The 25,123-nt window shown below is 38.4% G+C and overlaps 1 protein-coding gene across 3 annotated transcripts in view; it reads right to left on the bottom strand.

Moving 5' to 3' along the window:
* The window catches only part of LOC133524711 (protein Fe65 homolog), a 152,338-nt gene that overhangs the window by 85,518 nt on the left and 41,697 nt on the right, over positions 1 to 25,123 (bottom strand). The window contains exon 1 of one of the 3 annotated variants that reach the window (XM_061860849.1): positions 18,147 to 18,371. The exons of 1 other annotated variant lie outside the window; for it this stretch is intronic. The gene's annotated coding sequence lies outside the window, so the exon portion shown is untranslated. Of the gene's footprint in view, positions 1 to 18,146; positions 18,372 to 25,123 lie in introns of those variants that run through there. One more of the 3 variants, XM_061860848.1, reaches the window with a different exon arrangement.

The following is a 25,123-nucleotide window of genomic DNA, read 5'->3' as shown; positions in this document are numbered from 1 at the left end:
AATGTTGGGAGTGTGGGCAAATGGTTTGAAATGGGCAGATATTGCACGTAATTTACCCAATGTAGGATAGTGACCCTGCCTATTAAGCCGATGGTCCTGGGTTAGAATCCCGGTAAGGGCATTTATCTGTTTCATCACAGAGTTCCCATGGCCACCTCCTGTCTCCATAATCAGATCGAAGGTTGGAAACCTTCACAGCACACATGTATGCAAATTTTCAACTCAATCAGAAATCGGGAAGTGGGTCAAATTTAGCTTGAAAGATTTGACCCACACTAACTAACTTTATACTACATTGACAAACACACGTCAGAAACAATACTTAAATACTAATAGGGCAAGTTAAATAAAAGCTTGTAATAAAAATAATTGTCAGTCTCGGCGAGTTCCACATCTCAGCCAGTATATATTAGTTTAAATAAAACATTTAAAGACCCAGTGATTTTAAAAATATTTAATATTTAGATAAAATATTGAACGATTAATTAATTTACGTAAAGCTACATTTGCGCCTTTGCTTGGTATTTAGTTTAAGTTCATATGGTTCAAACATTTGTTACCAACTACCGAACAAGATCTCTTAAGCTATAATTTTGTGTTTCCGATCATCTATTATATAAGAAGTGTATATTTTGTGATGATAAGACCGACAAGAATATCCTTCCGGTTCCGTGGAATACATTACACTATAAAATAGTAAATTGGAGTAATTTGATTGTACCTTCCGGGTATACAATAATTGGTTAATGGATGCAGTACTTAATCCATTTTTGCCGACCTTAGGTGGTCATTTCTTTTTCAAACCACCCAATATCCTTTAAGGCAAGACAAGACTTTATTGGCTTAAAAAAAGGTAAATTAAGTAGTATTACTTAATTAACCTTTTTAAACTTATGAAATCTATTTTTTCGGCAGTAAGTACATGTTTGAAACTTGCTAGCCTTGCCACGAATGAATTCTACTAGAAATATATTTCCAGAATACGTCGTATCTAACTAAAAAAAAAAATAGCTCATAGTCACACTTTGCGATTAATATCGATTTTAGCACAACACTACTTCAGAAGATATAGTTTTTTTTTTAATCTGGCGTGAATTCGCTCAGCATCAAGCAAAATGGCGGATGGTTGTGTTGGAGGCCAAGGCTTATTTTGGGTCATTTCGCCAGCCAAGTAAGATATAATTTTAGTCTCCGGAATTTATAAGCAGATATAAATATGAAAGTAAAGCTTAAGTAATTCAGGAAATACGCGGAATATTATTTTATGGTTTCTAGAAATAGTTTTATTACGCATACAAACAATACGTAATTTGTCGACGACTACCTCATATTACATACGCCCATAAAAAGTGAAAACTACATATTGACCGTGTAATGACATAGTTTATTGCATTCGCTACGTTGCCCAAAGACACAAATCTATGTACACTTGTACAGTCGCTATCAGATATCTCGGAGCGGCCAAGGTGCTCACAAATATCTAAACACGCCTCTATTTTCAAGGCGTTAGAGTACATGTTCAGATATTTTTGAGCACCTTGGCCGCTCTGTTGTATTTGACTGCACACTAAAAAAAAATCCATTTATTATGCACGCGAGTTTACTACAAATTGCTAAAATAATAAAGCATATATTCGAGTACATTTTATCTTATGAGTATAAAACTTCATATTGCCTAAGACCTACTTAAAGGTAGGAACTATTTTTATGTTTATGACCACTGTTTATGTTTTTTTTTAGTTATGGCAATGTAAAATAATATTAACTGCTCAAGTTATCAGTATAAGTTTTAAAGCATGACTTGTTAGAGCTTATGTGACATGAAGAATGCGAAAAAAGGCAAATTGGTAACAATAAAGGGAAGTTTAACTAGTTCCTGCTCAATTGATCACTAAAATTAACTCATAAAATTTGCCATCGACAAAGTGACTATCGACAGCCTTACAACGCGAAAACGAACCCGAATGAGAATTTCAGCGTCAGATATACAACGGAAAATTAAGTATATTTAAGCCTAAATTAATTTTGTAAACTAGTTTTTATATTATTATAAAAATGGTTAAAGAAGTACTGATCTATCTCAGAACCTTTTAAAAACAATAATAAATCCAAATCAAATAAATAAACATATATATCCATTCATATTCTGAAAAAAAATACTTATCGGGTTTTTTTCTTACCTATTCCTATATAAGTTTTTAAAAAGTAAAGACGAATGACAATGTTATGACCTCGCAAGTCAGTTAGTATATCTCATGTGATAATCTAATTCACATCGGTTTCTCAACATAAAAAAAAAATGTTAATCATTTTAATTATAAGCAAAGTTATATTCACACCGTCCTTGGCATTATGTTAAAGACAAGTTATCAATCTAACTGCTGATGTCATCAAGTCATCATCAAAGATGCATTTATAAACCATTTGTAGATCTAACTCATTAAAAAAACTTGTTTTTATTTGACATTATGAGTTTTTAAATCGCATCTCTACATATGATATTTTGATTAGTGATGTAATCATGATAATTGTTTACCGGTTTTTTAATATTAGGAACAGAAGGATGTACGTTATGGCCTCTACAAACGTCACCGATAATCGCATGCTATGCGATGATCGATTGAATTAATTGCTCCTACTTAGCCAGAAATTATCTAAAATTGCATGGCATTTTTTGAAACCCCAAAGTTCAAATAGACTCTTTTACCTGATAAAGCGAAGATGGGAGGGTAAAAAATATGGCTGTTTTTTTTATGTATGTAGATATGTTTGTACTTAAGTTTAATTGTCTAGCACGGTCTCAAACGCATATAGACGGATTTAAACATTTTAAAGGGAAGTAGTTAGGCTTATTTTTAGCAATCCGGAACATTTTATTTATTTTATCGAGCTTTTTGCTCGACCTACTTCAATCAAAAATACTGTTTGTACTTTATGTAAGCATTACCCAAATACGCCCAGAATGCTGTTTTTTTTTTTAATAATATAAAAAACAATGCAAAGGAAATTGAGATCAAATATTATACAGCCACGCTGAACAGAACCGAATCCACTCGAACTCACAGAGCGTATAAAAGGACGATCGTTTTATAGTCTGTGCCGAGGGTCATTGACCTCCGTATAACAACAGGAATATTTGGGGCAGCATTAACCTATTTTAGTTATCTACATTACGTTTTTACTTTATACGGAGTTCTCATGTAGGATATAACTGATGTAGAAAGTATCTATTGATATTTACCCATTGATTATCAAGTCATGTCATTATCTGTTATGCATATATACTATATAGGGGTCATCCTTAAATTACATCACACGAATTTCAAGAATATTCGACCCCTCCCTCCCTCCTTGTCAAAATTCTAACAATGTAATATTGATAATATAGAAATAAATAAATCGATCGCTTTTCGGTGAAGGAAAACATCGTGCGGAAACCAGATTGATCTAAATATGGACTTTTACCGTCGAATTGGAAAGTCAAATGGCAGTCGCTTTAGTAAAAACTAGTGCCTGAGTATTGACTCAAGAATTGTCATGGAGTAAGGTTGCCGAGCGGACCCCAAGCACCCCGAGTAAGCTGTGGCAAAATTCCACGCTAACGCTAGATGATGACCATATTACATGTTGGAGTTAATGCCACCAAGTTTCTAGCAGTTTTGGCGAGTACGTGTGGAATGTCTGGGAAAAGTGTAGTGTGATATCACCAATATCGCCGTCATCTATGATTTCGTCATTTGCACATACTATGAAATTGAATCGTGAAGATCAAAATCGTAAAGTGATATTTAGAATATCACCTTCGCTCAACGGCAATTAGTGTAACTCATTATTAAACCTACGTTGCATGGCGTCTTTCGGACAAACGTGTTAAGAACTAATACTTAATGATAATATTTTTTTCACCACAACAAGTGGTAAGGGGCCCTCTTGCTTGTTAAAAAACTAATGAAAAAATTGCATTTTATCCACATGTGGGGCAAAGTAATCAGATGCAAATTTTGAGTCGTTTCCTTATGTTAACTGGTGTAATTGATTTTTAAATGAAGATTTTGAATGACATATTTTTAATTACGTTCATTTGGATTTGATTTGGTTTGGTTTTTTGGTATTTAGTTAGTATTTTACTCGCGTTTGTGTGGTGAAAAATAATGTGTCTCACTTGGAAGCAAAGTTTGTTTAACCCTCGTGCCTTGAAACCCTCACAACGCTCAAGATTCCACTTCATGAACCACTCACTACGCGCGTGTTCCAATTTTGGAATCTTTCGCTTGCTCAGGTATCAATATTAGACCGAGCGGTTAAACAACAACTTTGCCCCCTTGTAAAACAAATAGCTATTTGTGATTTAGACATTTTCGTGAAATTATATTATATACTTACTTGCAAATAATACAAAATGTTTGTTTTGTTTATGGTATGTCCTCTGTTATGTTTAGTTACTATTTTTATTTTTTAATATCTATGTAGATTTATCATGACAAAAAATAAGGAGTTAGGGTTGTGCCATTACGTTAGGCTTATCGATAAATTGTTTGTATAAAATTTTACTTATAATTACGTGTAACTATGTATAAATGTTTCTTTATAGTTTTATAAACTAACAATGTGCCTACAGTAATTAGCACTGTGTGAACGCACTCTTTAACAGTCATTGTTTCTATTTAATGTCCTATACAAATTACAAATAATTATACCTACTGTTGGTTGTTTTGTAATGAAACTAGATCTGTTACAATACTCAATACTAGACTTTTGTTAGTGTTTTTAATGAGGACTAAATAATTTCAAAAAAGCATTAAAAGTCTAGACTTTTATTGTTAAAATATTCATTTATTTGTTCTCGATTTTAATAAGTTTGTGTAAATACCACTGAATATACAGAATAGTCAGCAAATAAGGCAGTAAGAAATAAGAAAATACTCAACTTTGGGAAAAAATCAAATTATTTTATTAAATAATATTTTCATTTGTGTTTTTAACTAGTCAAACTACTATATATATATATATATATATATATATATATATATATATATAAACTGAAGTAGATCATAAAGTAGAGTCATATGTTAAAGAAAAAAAAAACAAAAAAAAACCGGCCAAATGCGAGTCGGACTCGCGTACGACAGGTTCCGTACCATTACGCAAAAAACGGTAAAATAATCACGTTAATTGTTGGGAGCCCCAAAATTTTTATTTTAATCTGTTTTTAGTATTTGTTGTTATAGAGGCAATAAAATACATCATCTGTGAAAATTTCAACTGTCTAGCTATCACGGTTCATGAGGTACAGCCTGGTGACAGAAAGACAGACAGACGGACAGTGAAGTCTTAGTAATAGTCTTAGTAGTGGGAGGTCCTCTTTTGTACCCTTTGGATACAGTATACTAAAAACGCCTTGGTCAAAGATGCCTAGTCTACTAACAATAAGATGGGCATATACCTACTCGAGAATTTGGGACCGGTTCCACCGTGACGGGGCCGGGGTGGCCGGGGGTTCATGGCGTTATCCCGGAATGCTAAAGAGGATCGAATCAAGCCTTCAACACTGGAGGGCTTCGTCACTTTTTCTGTAATATATGACATCTATTCAGTTTATAAATAAGAAAATTTCGGATGAATCAACTTTATTGTGCATCAGACTTCAATACTAGAAGTAGCGCTAGCTGTATGGAGTAGCGCGCGGGAACGCAAGTCATGTCGGTCTGGTTGCCATGGTTACGACGCCTACGTGATCAATCAGCCATTTTTTGGTAATTTTAGACCATTTCTTTGTAGGCTATCTACTAATCATGTAAGAAGTAAGTGTTATAGTATTTTTTCTAACAATTTTTGTAAGTTCCCTGGCTCACTTGACAGAACGCCAGCCAAAAGCAAGTAGATTAACCCCTGAACGGTACTTTTATTTTAGTCAATTGGTTGGCTCGCAAAACAAGATACAGACAATAGCAGAAATTACAGTATCAGCATACAGTTCAGATCTAGACTATATCTCTAAACATGGGTACCTAAGTTAAGTATAACTGTAGGTCCACATTTCATAAATCTCGCAATTTTGCAACTCTGCACCGGAAACACTGGCCAAAAGGTCTCTTGCTCGAGTCACAAGATGGAATCTATTAGGCAATTGCATAAGAATTGCCACACTTTGTGTTTGCATATGCTATGCAGAGTGCTGGTCCGACTCTATTGACTGTCAATTTGTAACACAAATTTATACTAGTGACACAGCTATGGACCTACCGAACACAGCTTAAAAATTATGGCTCCATTTTGTAAAAAATACAAAAACTAAAACGACAAAAAAAAATACTTAATCATTTTTGACTTTTTTTTTTAACCTTATTTATATTTTATTATTAATTACTGTTTTGGTTAGAAGAGTGTTAGATATTCCTATTATTCGTAACAAATAAAATATAATAAAAATAGAATATATAACACCTACTCTTTATTGGCACATCTCAGTAAAAGATACAACCTGAAGAAAAACAATTGATTAAAGATATCGGAAGACGACAAGCGATCTTATCGCTAAAGAGCAATTTCTTCCAGACAACCTTTAGGTAGCGGAAACAAAGTATTTAAACAAAAAGAGTAGGTGTTGCAAAAATGTTATGAAGTCTAAGTGTTAATAGTATTCCACCCTACTTATTTCTATTTTACAGTAACAACGCCGTAAACCAAATTGATTACGTCGTCAGTAATGTTTAGCCTAAAAAAGGGGAAATGATGGATCACCGAGGAAATAGAGTGGCCGAAACAGAAATGTGCTGTTCATGATTGATCGCAATGCTGTGAGTAGTGATGTGCCCATGGGCGTAGGCAGGTCCGGGGGGGCAGCTGCCCCCCTTCCCTCCTGGAGCTCAAATTTTACATACAATATATGCCCCTTTGCGGCGTCTGCCCGCCCCCCTTCTACCCTAGGCCTCCGGAGATATCAACTTGTCCCCCCCCCCTAGTTCACTGCGGATGTGCCGCGGGATTTTTGGGAATATTATAACGGCCTCGTAGCCTAGTTAGTGACCCTGCCTACGAAGCAGGAGATCGGGAGTTCGAATCCCGGTATTATTTGTACGTTTATGAGGTTATCTTGTGCCTAAGAATATTTACTGAAATACCGTCGTATAGTCGCCATCAGATATATACCGGAGAGGCCAAGGAGATCAAAAATATTTGAAGATTTACTTTAACGTCCTAATAATAGAAGCTTTGTTCAGATACTTCTGTAATACTTATTAGATAATAAACTATTCTATTCTATTCTATTCTACTTGTGATATCTTGGACGCTCCAATATATTAGATGGCGACTGTACATAGTATGGAAAAATGGTAAAGAATGGGGATAAAAAGCCGAAGACGAAATAGCTCGTGTGAAAAATATGATAAAATTCCAAATCTAAAAAATAACATACTAATACCGTCTTTTTAAATATTGTAAAAAGCCCCACAATGTTAAACATTAACACTTATTCCATGTTATATACCTGTCTTCTAAAAAAACATATTTTTTTATTGCGTTTTGATGAAGTTTCTAAATTAATTAATTGAATTTTATTTTTCATTTGGGCTAGCATTCCTAATTTTTGGTAACTTTTTATCGATTTAAGCGATTGGGGAAATTCCCGTTCAAATTATCGGTAATGCCCAAACAGTACAACACTAGTGACCCCGATGCCGGTGCGATGCCCTCCGCCATTGTGGAGCAGTTTGGAGCCTAATGGCAACAATCGTAAATGATGAGTGAACATGAATATTGGGACAGTTGTTCAATTGGCTAGTTTGACAGATGGCATAGAGTTTTCCGTTCTGATGGTCTAACCAATATGACACCAAACCAACCAATAACAAATAACCAATTGACGACCGGTTTGGCCTAGTGGGTAGTGGACCCTGCCTATGAAGCTGATGGTCCCGGGTTCAAATCCTGGTAAGGGCATTTATTCGTGTGATGAGCATGGATATTTGTTCCTGAGTCATGGGTATTTTCTATGTATTTAAGTATTTATAAATATTTATATATTATATATATCGTTGTCTAAGTACCCTCAACACAAGCCTTATTGCGCTTACTGTGGGATTTAGTCAATTTGTGTAATAATGTCCTATAATATTTATTATTATTTATTTATTATTATGACAGTACATTGACAAACGCTAAATGAAGAAAAAATTTATCGGGGTGACAGAGCTGTAGCCGCGAAAATAGAAGTTCGTCAATTGCGGAAAATTTTCTCTGTCATTCTAACTACGTCTTAGTGAGAGTAAAAGAGAAAGATCCCCGCAATTTGCGAATTTCGGTTTTCACGATAGGCCCCCAGATGCTACGAAAATACGTGACTGAATACCATACATTATTTAAGTTGCGATTGGCGATTTCTATCAAAGTTTACAAGAGAAGAAGAGAAGAGAAGAGAGAGAGAGAGAGAGAGAAGAGAAGAGAGAGGATGAGCATGAGAACGAGTCTCTTGAAGACGAAATCTTAGATGTTTAATGTACCTACTAATGTGATATCATCATATACCGTCCCCGCAAGCCTGGGCGCCTGTTGCAAAGCGGCTTATTCGACGCCGGCTCGCTTAATCCACCAGCTTAACCCTAATTCATTGAAGACCTATGAAGATTTAAAACCCTATGCGATATTTTGAATTTTAATTAAATACCGAGTTGACCGCATGTTACCTAAATTAATGGAAATCTGCTTATACACGGTGTTTTTTTTAAACTCCGTTAACTTCGAGGTATGGTATGGCTAAACGATATTGATAAAACATTTTTTTATTTTTTTTAGCTATATAATCTATAAAACTTCAATCAATCCGTTCAATTTTCTAAGTTCATAGTTTCCTGCTACCCAAAGGTTGTCTGGAAGAGATCGCTTCTTAGCGATAAGACCGCCTCTTGTTACCTAACTTTTACGTGTTTTTTTCATTTCCTGTCTATTTTTAACTGTATGGTGCACAATAAAGAATATTTACTTACTTAAAACTATATATAATAGTAATGACATTTCGAATATTGATCGTCCAAGATAATACTTGCGTTTAGTAGCAAATGTATAACTATACACTCATACTAAACACTAATCAATATGTAAACAGGCCCTAAGGCAAATGTACACGCTCGTAGGGACCTTATCAGAGAATAAATCGTCGATTATCTCCATAATGGAGTTAATTAGAATACCGGTTTTTATGACAAAATTAATTTAAGAAAATATTTTGAACTGTCGCCTGCGGTATTTCCGGACCGATAAGACCTTCAAACCTTCAAGAAAAGAGCGTACTCCCATCTTAAAGGCCGGCAACGCACTTACAACCCCTCTGGTGTTGCAGGTGTGGCAGTAATCGCTTACCATCAGGTGATCCGTCTGCTCGTTTGCCTCCGCTATCATAAAAACAAATAATAATAAAAAAAAAAAATACCGTTTAGTGTCTCGATAATTTCATTTTATTGCACCTGCCCCCTACAATAGAACTTTCTCGAGACGTATCATTTTAAAACATTGTTTCAAATACCTCACATTCTTAATATTCTGATACAATCAAAACTCACTTCCAGGGGCCAAAAATGTCACTAATAAAAGCCAATTAAATAAAAACCTTACTCGCAAGCGATTTGCAATACATTGCGGTATTTGAACGATCGATTGAATTCGTTCCTCTTACTTAGCCGGCAATTACCTGTCTAAAATCGCATGCAATTTATTGCAAGGTCTGCAGATGCCTTTAAAGATGACGAAAATTTGACAGATTTTACCGGTTTTTACCACATGCAATCAATAATCGATTACACCAAAATTAAAATGCTGATAATAGGTACCTTCGAATACAGGAATGCTTCTACTCTAGTATTAATGATTATTTTGATGATTATAAGTTGTGATTTTATTATTTAGGTTATTATACAAGCATTTTTATATTGACATTGTACAATGACAATATCTAGTTGTAGTATGTTAGATTCTGTTTTTTTTTTCGTACCTAAAGAAAAATATTTATTGACACCAACTATATACATAATGGATATATACAGATATAACTAGATTTTGCTTGGTGCGCGGGGCCCGTGGGCCCCGCGGTGTGCATGGTGCTGTAGTTGGTATTGTTGTTTTTGTAGTTGGTGCTGTTGTTGATGTTGTTGTTGATGAGTTATTGTTGTAGGTGCCGTTGTTTGAGTGAAAAAGTTTGTTTTCCAAAGGGAAGAAGTGTTGCAGTTGTACTTTTGTTGCGCGTGCGAGCATGCACTCGGCCTTGCGTATGTTGTTATTAATATTGTTGTTTATGTGTTGTTGTTGTAGTGTTTGTTGTTGTTGCTGTTGTTTAGGTGTAAAAGTTTGTGTTTTCCAAAGGGAAAAGGTAAAGCAGTTGTACTTTTGCTTGCAAGGAATGGTCCGCGTGCGAGCACGCACTCCCGCAGCTCGGCCTTCGGCCTCGCGTGCTTGGGCGATCCAATGGGACGCTCCGGGCCTTCGGCCCTACGCGGAGCTCGGCCTTCGGCCTTCGCAATATAGTTACTTTGGGGGTTGAAGGGAAGTTGGAGCGTAAACACGACCCAATAGTAACAGTGTCTTGACAAGCTCACGTCGGGCCTACGGCCTTCGGCCTCCGGCCCGCCGTTTCGCTTGTCTAAGACACTTTTACTTACACTTTTTTCCCCGCTGGCGAGCTTCGAAGGGGACGCTTCGGGCCTTCGGCCCTACGCGGAGCTCGGCCTTCGGCCTTCGCTAGCCTCGACGCTTCGCCGTCGGGCCTTCGGCCCGCCGGCTCCGCTTATTAAGACAGTTGACTTGTTGCCGGTTCGCTTTATAACTTTTCCCGTTATTTTTGTTGTTATTAATATAAAGAAGATTTGTTTTCCAAAGGGGAAAGTTAATGCGGTTGTACTTCCGCTTTGGGCCGCACTCTCGCAGCTCGGCCTTCGGCCTCGCGTGCTTGGGCGATCCAATGGGACGCTCCGTGCCTTCGGCCCTACGCGGAGCTCGGCCTTCGGCCTTCGCTGGGTTTCGAAGCTCAGCGTCGGGCCTTCGGCCCGCCGCTTCGCTTATTAAAACAGTTAACTTGTAACCGGTTCGCTCTATAAGTGCATTTTTCCCGTTATTTTTAGTATAAAGAATATTTGTTTTCCAAAGGTGAAATGTAATGCGGTTGTACTTCCGCTTTGGGCCGCACTCTCGCAGCTCGGCCTTCGGCCTCGCGTGCTTGGCCGAACCAGTGGGACGCTCCGGGCCTTCGGCCCTACGCGGAGCTCGGCCTTCGGCCTTCGCTGGGTTTCGAAGCTCAGCGTCGGGCCTTTGGCCCGCCGCTTCGCTTATTAAGACACTCGGGGAGGGTTGGTTTCGCTTCGGGATTAGTGCGGGAAGTTGGAGCTTAAACACGACCCAATAGTAAAAGTGTCTTGACAAGCTCACGTGGGGCCTACGGCCTTTGGCCTTCGGCCCGCCGTTTCGCTTGTCTAAGACACTTTTCCTATTGGGTCGTGTTTAAGCTCCAACTTCCCCCTCTCAGGTGACGCTTCGGGCCTTCGGCCCTACGCGGAGCTCGGCCTTCGGCCTTCGCTGGCCTCGACGCGTCGCCGTCGGGCCTTCGGCCCGCCGGCTCCGCTTATCAAGACAGTCGACTTGGTAGAACGCTTGGGAGCACCGTACGCACGCAGCTCGGCCTTCGGCCTCGCTTTTAGTTACTGGGGGTTGCACGCTTGGGGGTCGGGGTGAAGGCTCCGGGCCTTCGGCCCTCCGCCGGGGTCGGCCTTCGGCCTCCCAGCCTGAAGCTCGCCCTTCGGGCTCGCTTAACCTACTTGGAAATTTTACTTTGCCCCTGTCCACCGCCATTTTGGATTTTTCCAAAAAACTTTTTTTCATATGGTAATCTTGGCCCCCCAGGCTCGCCGCATGCAAAATCTCAGCGCGCTCGGACCAACATTAAAAAAAGAAAAAAAAAAAGTCGGCCATTTTGAATTTTTTTTTGATGCAGTTTTATTTGTCTCGGGGCCCTCTATGACATTTGGTCGAGCACCCCCCACCTATCACGCACCGTTTGAGAGTTGCCATACAAAAGTAAACTGGCCATTTTTCCGCCATCTTGGATTTTTTCCAAAATTTTTTTTTTCCGTACGAGTCATTGGGGCTCCGAGATACCGCGACCAAAATTTCAGAGCGCTCGGACCTTTTTGAAGTTTTAGAAAAAAAAAAAGTCGGCCATTTTGAATTTTTTTTTTTCTTATTCAGATTCCACTCGGAGCCCTCTATGACATTTGGTCGAGCTCCCCCGACCTATCTCTCACCGTTTAGCATGTGGGGGATTCGAAAAAAAATCCCATACAAATTTTTTTTCGAGCTAAAAAAAAAAAAAAAAATTTTTTCGAACGCGGGGGCCCATATGTACCCACATACCGGTTCTCGGCGCTCTCGGACCGTTTTGAAATTTCGGCGCCATTTTGAGTCGGCCATTTTGAATTTTTTTAAATGCCATTACATTTGTCTCGGGGCCCTCTATGACATTTGGTCGAGCACCCCCCACCTATCTGTCACCGTTTAAAAGTTGCCATACAAAATAAAAGTGGCCATGGTGTCCGCCATCTTGGATTTTTTCCAAATTTTTTTTTTCCATACCGATCTAGAGGGCCCCGAGATTCCGTGACCGAAATTTGAGCGCGCCGGGACCGACTTGAAAATCGGCCGCCATTTTGAATCCGCCATTTTGAAAAAAAAATGGCGGCCTCCGAAACTGCCCGGGGTCCTCTGTGACATTTGGTCGAGCACCCCCCCACTATCTCCCACCGTTTAGCCGGGCCGTCAAACATTTTTCTGTCCCGATCCGGTAGACCGGATGTCGGATTTTTCCGGAGGTCACCGGACCGCCCCCTGTACGACCGTACCAAACTCGAATCCCCCCCGCGCCTCCTTCCGGGAGAACAATTCGTGTCGATTAACGTTCGGGCTGCAGCTTTATATAATATAGACTAGATTTTGCTTGGTGCGCGGGGCCCGTGGGCCCCGCGGTGTGCATGGTGCTGTATTTGGTATTGTTGTTTTTGTAGTTGGTGCTGTTGTTAGTGTTGTTGTTGATGAGTTGTTGTTGTAGGTGCCGTTGTTTGAGTGAAAAAGTTAGTTTTCCAAAGGGAAAAGGTAAAGCAGTTAGAGTTTTGCTTGGTGCGCGGGGCCCGAGGGCCCCGCGGTAGTCGTGTAGTTTGTTGTTTGTGTTGTTGTTAGTGTTGTTGTTAATGTTGTTGTTAATGTTGTTGTTGATGAGTTGTTGTTGTAGGTGTCGTTGTTTGAGTGAAGAAGTTTGTTTTCCAAAGGGAAGAAGTGGTGCAGTTGTACTTCAGCTGCGCGTGCGAGCATGCACTCGGCCTCGCGTATGTTGTTATTAATGTTGTTGTAGTGTTTGTTGTTGTTGCTGTTGTTTAGGTCTAATAGTTTGTGTTTTCCAAAGGGAAAAGGTAAAGCAGTTGTACTTTTGCTTGCAAGGAATGGTCCGCGTGCGAGCACGCACTCCCGCAGCTCGGCCTTCGGCCTCGCGTGCTTGGGCGATCCAATGGGACGCTCCGGGCCTTCGGCCCTACGCGGAGCTCGGCCTTCGGCCTTCGCTGGGTTTCGAAGCTCAGCGTCGGGCCTTCGGCCCGCCGCTTCGCTTATTAAGATAGTTAACTTGTAACCGGTTCGCTCTATAAATGCACTTTTCCCGTTATTTTTAGTATAAAATATATTTGTTTTCCAAAGGGGAAAAGTAATGCGGTTGTACTTCCTATTTGGGCCGCACTCTCGCAGCTCGGCCTTCGGCCTCGCGTGCTTGGGCGATCCAATGGGACGCTCCGGGCCTTCGGCCCTACGCGGAGCTCGGCCTTCGGCCTTCGCTGGGTTTCGAAGCTCAGCGTCGGGCCTTCGGCCCGCCGCTTCGCTTATTAAGACAGTTAACTTGTAATCGATTCGCTCTATAAATGCACTTTTCCCGTTATTTTTAGTATAAAGAATATTTGTTTTCCAAAGGGGAAAGGTAATGCGGTTGTACTTCCGCTTTGGGCCGCACTCTCGCAGCTCGGCCTTCGGCCTCGCGTGCTTGGGCGATCCAATGGGACGCTCCGGGCCTTCGGCCCTACGCGGAGCTCGGCCTTCGGCCTTCGCTGGGTTTCGAAGCTCAGCGTCGGGCCTTCGGCCCGCCGCTTCGCTTATTAAGGTACTCGGGGAGGGTTGGTTTCGCTTCGGGAGTAGTGCGGGAAGTTGGAGCTTAAACACGACCCAATAGTAAAAGTGTCTTGACAAGCTCACGTCGGGCCTTCGGCCCGCCGTTTCGCTTGTCTAAGACACTTTTCCTATTGGGTCGTGTTTAAGCTCCAACTTCCCCCTCTCAGGTGACGCTTCGGGCCTTCGGCCCGCCGGCTCCGCTTATCAAGACAGTTGACTTGGTAGAACGCTTGGGAGCACCTTGTGCACGCAGCTCGGCCTTCGGCCTCGCTTTAAATTACTGGGGGTTGCACGCTTGGGGGTCGGGGAGAAGGCTCCGGGCCTTCGGCCCTCCGCTGGGGTCGGCCTTCGGCCTCCCAGCCTGAAGCTCGCCCTTCGGGCTCGCTTAACACAGTTTTTATATAGGATTTCGCTTTGTTCCTCACGCCCGCAGCTCGGCCTTCGGCCTCGCCCAAAATTACTGGGAGTAGGACACGCTTGGCCACTCGGGATGAAGCTCCGGGCCTGGCGGCCCTCCGCGGGGTCGGCCTTCGGCCTCCCAGCCTGAAGCTCGCCCTTCGGGCTCGCTTAACCTACTTGGAAATTTGACTTTGCCCCTGTCCGCCGCCATTTTGGATTTTTCCAAAAAACTTTTTTTCATATGGTAATCTTGGCCCCCAGGCTCGCCGCATGCAAAATCTCAGCGCGCTCGGACCAACATAAAAAAAAGAAAAAAAAAAGTCGGCCATTTTGAATTTTTTTTTGATGCAGTTTTATTTGTCTCGGGGCCCTCTATGACATTTGGTCGAGCACCCCCCACCTATCACGCACCGTTTGAGAGTTGCCATACAAAAGTAAACTGGCCATTTTTCCGCCATCTTGGATTTTTTCCAAAAATTTTTTTTTTCCATAGGAGTCATTGGGGCTCCGAGATACCGCGACCAAAATTTCAGACCGCTCGGACCTTTTTGAAGTTTAAGAAAAAAAAAAAGTCGGCCATTTTGAATTTTTTTTTTCTTATTCAGATTCCACTCGGAGCCCTCTATGACATTTGGTCGAGCTCCCCCGACCTATCTCTCACCGTTTAGCATGTGGGGGATTCGAAAAAAAATCCCATACAAAATTTTTTTCGAGCTAAAAAAAAAAAAAAAATTTTTTTTCGAATGCGGGGGCCCATACGTACCCACATACCGGTTCTCGGCGCTCTCGGACCGTTTTGAAATTTCGGCGCCATTTTGAGTCGGCCATTTTGAATTTTTTTTAATGCCATTCCATTTGTCTCGGAGCCCTCTATGACATTTGGTCGAGCACCCCCCACCTATCTGTCACCGTTTAAAAGTTGCCATACAAAATAAAAGTGGCCATGGTGTCCGCCATCATGGATTTTTTCCAAATTTTTTTTTTTCCATACCGATCTAGAGGGCCCCGAGATTCCGTGACCGAAATTTGAGCGCGCCGGGACCGACTTGAAAATCGGCCGCCATTTTGAATCCGCCATTTTGAAAAAAAAATGGCGGCCTCCGAAACTGCCCAGGGTCCTCTGTGACATTTGGTCGAGCACCCCCCCACTATCTCCCACCGTTTAGCCGGGCCGTCAAACATTTTTCTGTCCCGATCCGGTAGACCGAATGTCGGATTTTTCCGGAGGTCACCGGACCGCCCCCTGTACGGCCGTACCAAACTCGAATCCCCCCCGCGCCTCCTTCCGGGAGAACAATTCGTGTCGATTCACGTTCGGGCTGCAGCTTTATATAATATAGACTAGCTTATATCTGAAATAGACCCTTGATTAGTATTTTGATTCTGTTTTATATTTTATGTTTTTTTTTGTTCTTTATTGTTATTTTATACTATTTTTTGTGGTATTTTTCATGCCAATTGCTGGTAAAATGTATGATTCCCGAGTTTAATGTAAATAACTTATGTATCACATTTTATAAGGAATAAATGATTTGATTTCGTTATAAGTAACGTTTATCAATTCCACTCAGCGCTTTAGGAAAGACTAATTAAAATCGGTTTTCGCGAATAATTGGCTAACGTAGGTGAGATGGGTGAGACAGGCAAAATAGAATCTGGCTTCCGTGTTATTTGTACAACTAAATGATCACAAAGATTTGGGTTGAAATAGGGTAGGGTGGGAAAGGTCGACCACTACTATCCGAAAATGCTTGAGATACAGGTATATTGCTGTTTATTTAGTAATTTTATTTAAAAAAAAAACTACTACTACCCGGCTCGTTAATGCTAAATAAAAATTAAGTACTCGAAATATTTATGTCGTACGTGTCAAAAAACCAGAAATCTTTTTACGTATATTGCACTTTTTACAAATACCGTAAAACCTTCAAAATATAGTCAAAAAATTCCCAAGGTTATTAGTTATGACTATTGTTTAAATTAGTTTTAGTTTTTTCTTAGTTCCGAGGCAACATAGTTTCTTAAATGGCGAATGTTACCCAGAAAAAAAACATTAGTAATTGGTACTTAATTAAGTTCTGAGTTAAGTGGCCATATTTCGTGGGCCATAATTCTAATACTGAACTGTCGTTGGGTAGTTTTACGGTAGGTAAGATTGTAGCATTTATTAATAGCTTATTTTTTGTTAGTATAGCCACCGCTAAGGCTCTATTTTATTACGCCATAAGTTACAGTTTTACACGCCAAAACCAATAACGCTGATGCGATCAACACGCGCTTAACAAATAAGTACTGGCCTTCTGACTTACATGGAACTTGTAATATTTACCTTTTTTTGATAGGGAGTTATAGCATAAGTTTTACTTTTAAATTACGGACGTTTATAATTTAATATTTTTGTTTGTTTAAAATTATTTAATTTGATTAATTTCGTAGCCGTTTAAAATATTTTTACATTATTTTCAATCGTGGCTGAATGCCGAATAGGTCTGTGCCTTCGATGCCTAACCTGTCAAGAAATTACAAAATGGCGGACGAATGTTTGATATGTCACCGTATAAGTATTATTTCGCTTAAAAAAATAGTTTTTTCTTCACAAGTGCGATAAAAAACATTGTGTGTAACTCCAGGGGTAAGAATATTGCAAACTCGGGTCTTTAATTCCCTCCAGCCTGCGGCTGTCGGGAATTACCACCTTCGTCCCCAAAATTTCATTTACCCCTCTCGTTGCACAATGTACTATTTACACCTTGGTGAAAAAAAATCATTACAACGAATAAGTAAAGTTATTTTATATTTACAGATAAAAATTTCGAGTTTTCTTTAAGACCTTAATGTCTGTCAGTAGTTATGTCTAAACCAAGTCACATAGTGGTAGCGTCACAGCTATATAGGAGTTTATCACTAAGTTATAACAAAAATTTTTTTTTATAAGAATTGTAATTTCTAAAACAAAGCCGATTTCAGAAAAATGTATATGACAATTTAGTCTCTTAATGCGGTCAGGAATACACCCTTAAAATCTTTCTTGTTACTCGAACCCACGGTGTAAAGTTACTAATAAATAATTATGTGTATGTATACATTACCGACTAGGCCCCATGGGGACTTATAGGCGATAGTCAGTTTTAATATGAGGTAAACCGAGCTAAGTACGTACACTTAATAGGTTTCGCTTCAACAGTATGTTTTAGTCGAAGCCAATTAGCTTTATATCACTTTTTATATAATCAAAGGCATAATCTATTATATTTACTAAGAGGTTTATTATGTTAGGCATAATAAAACTTAATAAAACTCATTTAACACTTCGTATGACAGAGTACATAATCATACCTAAGTTTATAAATAAATATAAATCGTTATCTACTATATTTTTTATCATGATTACCAAATGATAATGAACGAAAGCGAAGAAATCAATAAATTATTTCAAATACGTTTTCAACGATTTATAGCAGTAAATACCTAGTCGAATACTTTCAGTAAGCAGCCAATACTTAAGCACCAAGATACGAATAGTTGCGTATTTCAATTATTTTCAAGGCATCACTAATACGCACGCTCTAGAACTAATCAGAATTAACATTTCACAGTCCGTATCATAATAACCCGAAACAAAATTAAATTACCGGAACAATAATTCAAAAACCGATAATATCGATCACCGCACAACACTACGTCAAAATTCAAATTCGGAACACCATAGACAATGAGTCACTTTGTTTTTTTTTTTCCAGCGACGTGCGTCCGCTAGTGAGTTCGCCGTTCGACTGAGGGGCGCCCGCCCTAGTATGTTTTCAGCCAGTGACGTCTGGAGGCCATTTATTCGTTTTAGTTGCGTTATTAGCTTTACTCACTGTTTTAATAGGAATTATAATGAAAGGCAATGTTGAATTACAAATACGTTAATGGTTATTTGAATACGAGTAAACGAATTATAATATGGAATAGTCGATGCTTAAGGCATCGAATCATCGATTCTATGATATAGAGTAGGTAAGCTTACATACAGTCACGGACTTTAATTGTTAAGCCATTTTTTACCGTTAATATTGAAAATCATATTAGCTAGAAACCTCAATGGATCAACTTTGATAAGCTACAAAAAAAAATGTATACCACAGAAAAAATTAAGTAAATACATTAATTTTGTAGCTTATTAAGGAGGCTAGCTTTGGTGAAAAACTTGGAGGAGTCACTGACGTAAAAGAACTTAATTTTTTTTTTTTTTTAAATCACAATGTGTCCTGTAATTGATGTCGTAATTGCCTTTAATATATGCACAGTCAAGAGCAAAAATATATATCGAAAGAATCGTCTCATAAATATGGTACTACGCTCTTATTACACTGGAATAAGATGCTATGGGACATATTTTTACACTTGACTGCACAATATATGTGACGCACGTCAAAATCGGCTCGCTAGACAAAAAATTGAACAAGGATATATTTTTTTTACCTAAATCTATAACATTTGGGGGGGCTGATATTTTGCAAACTTGCTACTAATATAAAGCCATATCATCAAAAAAAAATATACAAGTAAGCCAAAATTCGCTGGGGGCAGATTCACTTAACACACACACAGGGTTTTACAGGGTAAATCAGAAATTCTGAGAAAAATGCAAATAATAATTCTTAACAAATTAGCCGTCTGATGGAATTATTCACCATCTTACAAACTTTCCTTATACATTAGAAATCAGCATGTGACTTTCATATATATTTTGAAGGTTAGCGCTTGATGTAAAAACTGCTTTTGCATTACGTCTATTGTACTTAATATTCCTTTTTCCATACATACATAGTAGGTCGGCACATATGGTTATAGGTTACTTTCCGTCTAAGTCATCTCGGATATGGGTATATACATCATTGCCACGCCGTGGTCGGGTGGTCTAGTGGTCAGGACTTTAGCGTAAGCTAAAGACGCAGTTTCGATTCCCGCCTCGGCCACCGATGGGCATGGTAATCTTTTTTTATTTAGTGTATGATATCTAATTCAGTTTTTAATTTATAGTATATGGTATTGTCAATGTGACTTCATAAAAAAAAAAAAACAAGAAATATTTCATGAAATAATTTGATTTGTTCCCTAGTTCGATTTCTAAGAGACTTGAACCAATTATCGATACGTTAATACGTTTTCTTATAACCTATAAGATAGATAATCAATAAGGCACCTTTGTACTGAAACAAAGGCATACAATATCATCCAAAATAAAATGACTTCACCATGTAAAGTTTTAAAATCCAAGGGCGAGTCTGCATAATTTGACATCGCAACATATCCGCATTCATTGGGCTTGTCAAACGATATTGTAGGTGTATGACTCATCTGTAAAGGTGGGGGCACACTTGTACACTACATCGGTTGACATTGACAACCGAAACATTACGTTGGTTGCCGATCAAAAGTCACTAAACAAAAAATATTATTTAGGCTGGGTTCTGTGGTCATTTGCCCCAGACCCGCACGAGGTATCAGGATATAGCAAAATGCAAAGTGCATAGCCAACATGCCAATCGAAGCGAACGAAACGCAACTGTCAATGTCGCGCTAATATGGAAGAGTAAAACAGATAAAGCATTTCGTTGTCTAAGCACTCTGACGACCGGGATTGTAAAAAAAATATTTTTACTTTCCTGGTTGTTTTAAGAGTTAAAGAAACTGGAATATGACTCGTAAATTTTAGAATTAGGTATTTAGAAAGCACAAGGAAATATAGGACACTACTTTTTCATTTAGATATAAATAAATATTATAGGACATTATTAATTTATTACACAAATAGCCTAGGTCTCACAGTAAGCTCAATAAGGTTTGTGTTGTAGTTACTTATACAAGGATTTGTATAATATATAATTACTTAAATACATAGAAAACACCCATGACTCAGGAACAAATATTTTCGTGCTCATCATACAAATAAATACCCTTACCAAGATTTGAACCCGGGACCATCGGCTTCATAGGCAGGGTCTGGCCTAGTGGGTAGTGACCCACTAAACGTTAACATATTAAATTACTTATTTTAAAGTACGAAAAGCTTTTATTACTTAGGTACTGCAAAAACTTTTTACAAACTATTTCAGTAGTTATAATTATTTTCTTTGAAAACAAACTTCGAGTATAAAAATGGCGCCAACAGAAGAAAGCAATAAAATACTTAAAAATACCAATTTTTCCACCATTTGTTTGTTCTGAATAAGTTATAAGAGGGTTTCTCGTTTTTCCAACACATTTTCGACTAAAGAAATGGTATTACACAAAATTACACCCATGAGAAATGATAGCTGTGAATAATACATGACTGATTTTGTTTGATATTTGATTATGATTACATTTCTTGATAATATCGTATAGAGACATCTCGAATTATACTTACCAGTTGATTTAATGACAGGATTTGTGTTAGCAATTCCAAGCGGTACTATATATCCAAAACATTATCAGAGAAATATCTTTGATATATTTAACAGGCAAATATTTGGTTTAGATAAGTAGTTAGACCAAGACAAGTCTGCAACAATTTTGATAGCACACGCAGTACAAGTGTTATTTTAAACGTCAAACTTATATAGGGTGACCTTAGCCATTGGACAAACCCTGAAATCCCACGTAGGGTTTCTTCTCAGGAATGTTCTGACGTTAATATTTTTTTAATTAGAACAAAAGATAAAAAAATAAATCTTTGGCAGTGTTTTTGACAATTTGTTCGAAATATTTGATAATGATGACATTTTTCAAAAGTCAGAAGCTTATTAGTGTCATAAATAAAAAAGATAATCAAAAACGTCGAAGAAGGTTCCATACCATTCTTTGAGGATATTACATTAGGAGCTACTAACACATACAGGCTGCTCCAATGTAAAAAATGGTAATTTGTTAATTTCTTCGAAACGGCTACACCGGTTATTATCATACTTTGTACACTGGTTCTAAATACCCTAATGCATATGTACATTTCGGCTTTGTCCAATGGCTAGGGACACACTGTATAAAAGTATGACGTATAAATAACACTTGCAATGCGTGTGCTAAAATCGTTGCAGACTTATCTTGGTTGGTAGTCTTGTTTTTTTTGGAAGTAAAAAAATCTAATATCTGGGACCGAAAAGTGCTAAGGAAAACTTACTAAAAACCATTTAGACGACATATTGTCATCCATAATTTCTTACCGTCGGTTGACTATTCTACATTTAGTCCCTCGCATATGCATTAACCTTTACAATCATAGACAATTGAAACTTTTTAAAACCCGCATTACTTTTTAAAAACCATTCTAGAAACAGCCATTATGTTCGTAAAGTTTGCAAGGTCGAGGTTCAGAGCTTTTGTTAACATTCCGCCGAGTATTACATTTAATTGGATCCGAATTTGAACGATTTACTTTTTAATTCCAATGGATTTGAATTTCGTACTACGTTTTGCGCTTTTCTTAAATCCCATTTTAAGTTATACTGCAAATACTCAATCGATTTATGTTATCCCGAATGTAATGTCATTAAATATTCAAATTGTATTATTGGTAAAAACTTTATATTAAAAAATGTACTTGAATCAACTTTGAGATCTAAAGAAATACATTTTTCTTGAAATATTCTTTAACGTGGATTATACTTACTTAAAATCTTTTTTCCGTAGTCTTTTTTTTAAAGTTATAGGCAAATTATGCTAAAGTTTTGACGGATAGTTTTTCTGCCGATGGTCCTGGGTTCGAATCCCGGTAAGGGTATTTTTTTGTGTGATGAACACAGATATTTGCTACTGAGTCATAGATGTTTTTTATCTATAAACAAAAATTAAGTTTGGGGCTAGGTCGATCTGTGGAAGATGTACCTTAATAAAAAATATACTAAAATCGCTTATGAATTTTTGAATTCTGCATACGATTATTTGTCTAAGCGACAGACACGAGACAAAGAAGGATCGCGAGTTTGTATTGAGACTAACAATCTTTATTGTTTACATGTTACTGGTGAAAGTATGCGGACTTTTCATATATTTAAATATTGAATGTTAATAGTTACTTACGAAATGTTGTCACAAACTGTGCAGACAATAACCAGTGACATTCTGTAAAAGTCAATGTTATATTTGAAGCGATTTTAGGCCTACGACACGACTACGACATGATTTGATTAAATTACCCTATCTTGACAAGATAAGCGGTACTACTTTACAAAACGTCCATAAAAACCGTTCCGTTACATTATTATGCTCAGTTTATCTCGGAGCACTCCTGTACTAAATGTAGAGAGAGATTGTACGGTCACGTCTGAAAATATTGATACGAAAAAAATGCCAAAAATATGTATACACGACTTTATTGCCCATATATTAAGGTAGAATATACATATTTTGGCACATTTTTCGTATCGATATTTTCAGACGTGACTACTAGTTTGGAGCGATCTTTTCAGTGAGCAAGCACGCAAAACTGTAAATGGTAGCGCTCCGTTCAGGCCGTGCGCTCGTTTGCCCCGTATTATGTCAAAAAGTCGTAAAGTGTAAACGGTAGGCGTAGAATAAATTGCTGTCAGAATGGCCGCGACATTTTGTCTAACGGCAGATGACAGATGATTATCGTCGTCAGACCGTCAGAGTATGTCGAAGGGCTTGTATACAATTACAACTCAAAGGTTTTCAGGCCACATTGCCGATAATTACCTATTACCTGGGCCAAAATTCTTCTCGCTGTCTTATTTTTGATTAATTTAGGATTATTTTGAGAAACAAGTTTAGTAACATATATGTATTTTTTTGGTTAGAAATATAAGGCTTTTTTATTTAATTTTTTTGCTACGCTTCTATTTTTATCTTTTATCAAATAAAAAAAAATTGAGTGCATTGCATGTCTTTCTAGCAGTAGATTAGGTATAATTATCTTGAAACTAAATTTCACCCCATAAAAATGGCTCAACTACGTCAAACAAGACAACGAAAAGACTCAAAATTCTCTTCGTTATCTTAATGGAAGGTAGAGGCAAGGAACAAAATCTCCATAGGCAGAACTGTTGCAAAAGTGCCCAGCTGCTAGTTATAAATAATAGTTCCAAATGTCTGCAGAGTAGCGCTAGAGTAGCTAAGAACCTAGGCGTTATTGACGGAGTGAAGTGCGCTGTCTATGATTAGATTTTTGTCTCAAGTATTCTAGGTATTGTAGCGCCACCTATTTATAGTTTTTTGTCGGACATTTTTCGGTATATGGAGATTTTGTTCCATAGTGACCTTGTTTGACGTAGTGGAGTATTTTGTATCACCTACATAGCACAATATTAATATATTGTATTATTGGTAAAAACTTTATATTAAAAAATGTACTTGAATCAACTTTGAGATCTAAAGAAAGAATTTTCTTGGTACGAGTATAATATACTAATATTTAAAATTATTATTTATTTTGCGGTTTGATTCTTGTGTTTTGTGAGGCCGCCTTTCCACTGAGGCGGAGATGCGCGGAGATGATAAGACGTGTGGGAATCAACCAGTAGCATCCAGCGAAGCGGAGAAGAGACGTGACATAACTATTGTATATAGTTCGTGTCATCCACGATGACACGCAGATTTGGCAATATAACCTTTAATAACATGCCAATACGAATCAAAGCCCGCGCTTCGAGTCTATACTTTCAGCATACAACCAATATAGGATCAATGCAACAGTGCGAAGTGCAGTGCAGGCCAATTAAAATGCACTGACACTGACGCAATGTATTGGGTAAGCGTGCCGCTCTACTGGGCAACGAGTGCCGCCAGTGTAAAGGTATGCCCATACGATGCGTATAATAGATAAAAATGTACGTCTGGTTTCAGGGGGGGGGGGGGGGTGGGGGGGGGTCAAGCCGAATCTCACTGAATCTCACGTGGGGGAGAGGGGGATTTTGGAAAATACTACGTAGTTTTTTTGTAGCCAAACATAGTGTAAAAATTTTGAGAGAATCAGATTAATTTAAATTAAAACATGTTTCTAGAATAAAATATGCCAAAATCTGACACAATTTTTCTATAAGTATAAGTATTAAAATGCATGATTATATGTGAAATGTATTTAGTAAGTATTGATATCTTTCAGTCCCCGTCTTTTTTTTTACAAGATTTTATTTAGTTTCACCTGTCCCGTTGTCTCTCTGTCGGTCTGTAATCAAATCTTGCAAGTTAAATTTGATCTACTTCTCGGTTTTCGATTAAGCTGCAATTTTGCATGCATATGTAAGTCGGGTGACAATGCAATATTATGGTACCATCGAGCTGATTTGATGATGGAGACAGAAGGTGGCCATAGGAACTCTGTGATAAAACAACGAAACCTAATTGTGTTTGGGGTTTTTAGAATAACCTCGATGAGTATTAGTCGCCTGTCTAAGAAATCGGCCAAGTGCGAGTCGGACTCGCACGGGACGGGTTCCGTACCATTATCTAACGGTCACCCATCCAAGTACTGACCCCGCCCGACGTTGCTTAACTTCGGCGATTGGATGAGAACCTCGAGATTGGAAAGAAATATTTATTTTATTCTGTTTTTAGTATT

The sequence above is a fragment of the Cydia pomonella genome, chromosome 14, assembly GCF_033807575.1.
Source record: "Cydia pomonella isolate Wapato2018A chromosome 14, ilCydPomo1, whole genome shotgun sequence".
Taxonomy (NCBI): Eukaryota; Metazoa; Arthropoda; class Insecta; order Lepidoptera; family Tortricidae; genus Cydia; species Cydia pomonella.
This window is presented reverse-complemented; position numbering and strand designations above follow the sequence as displayed.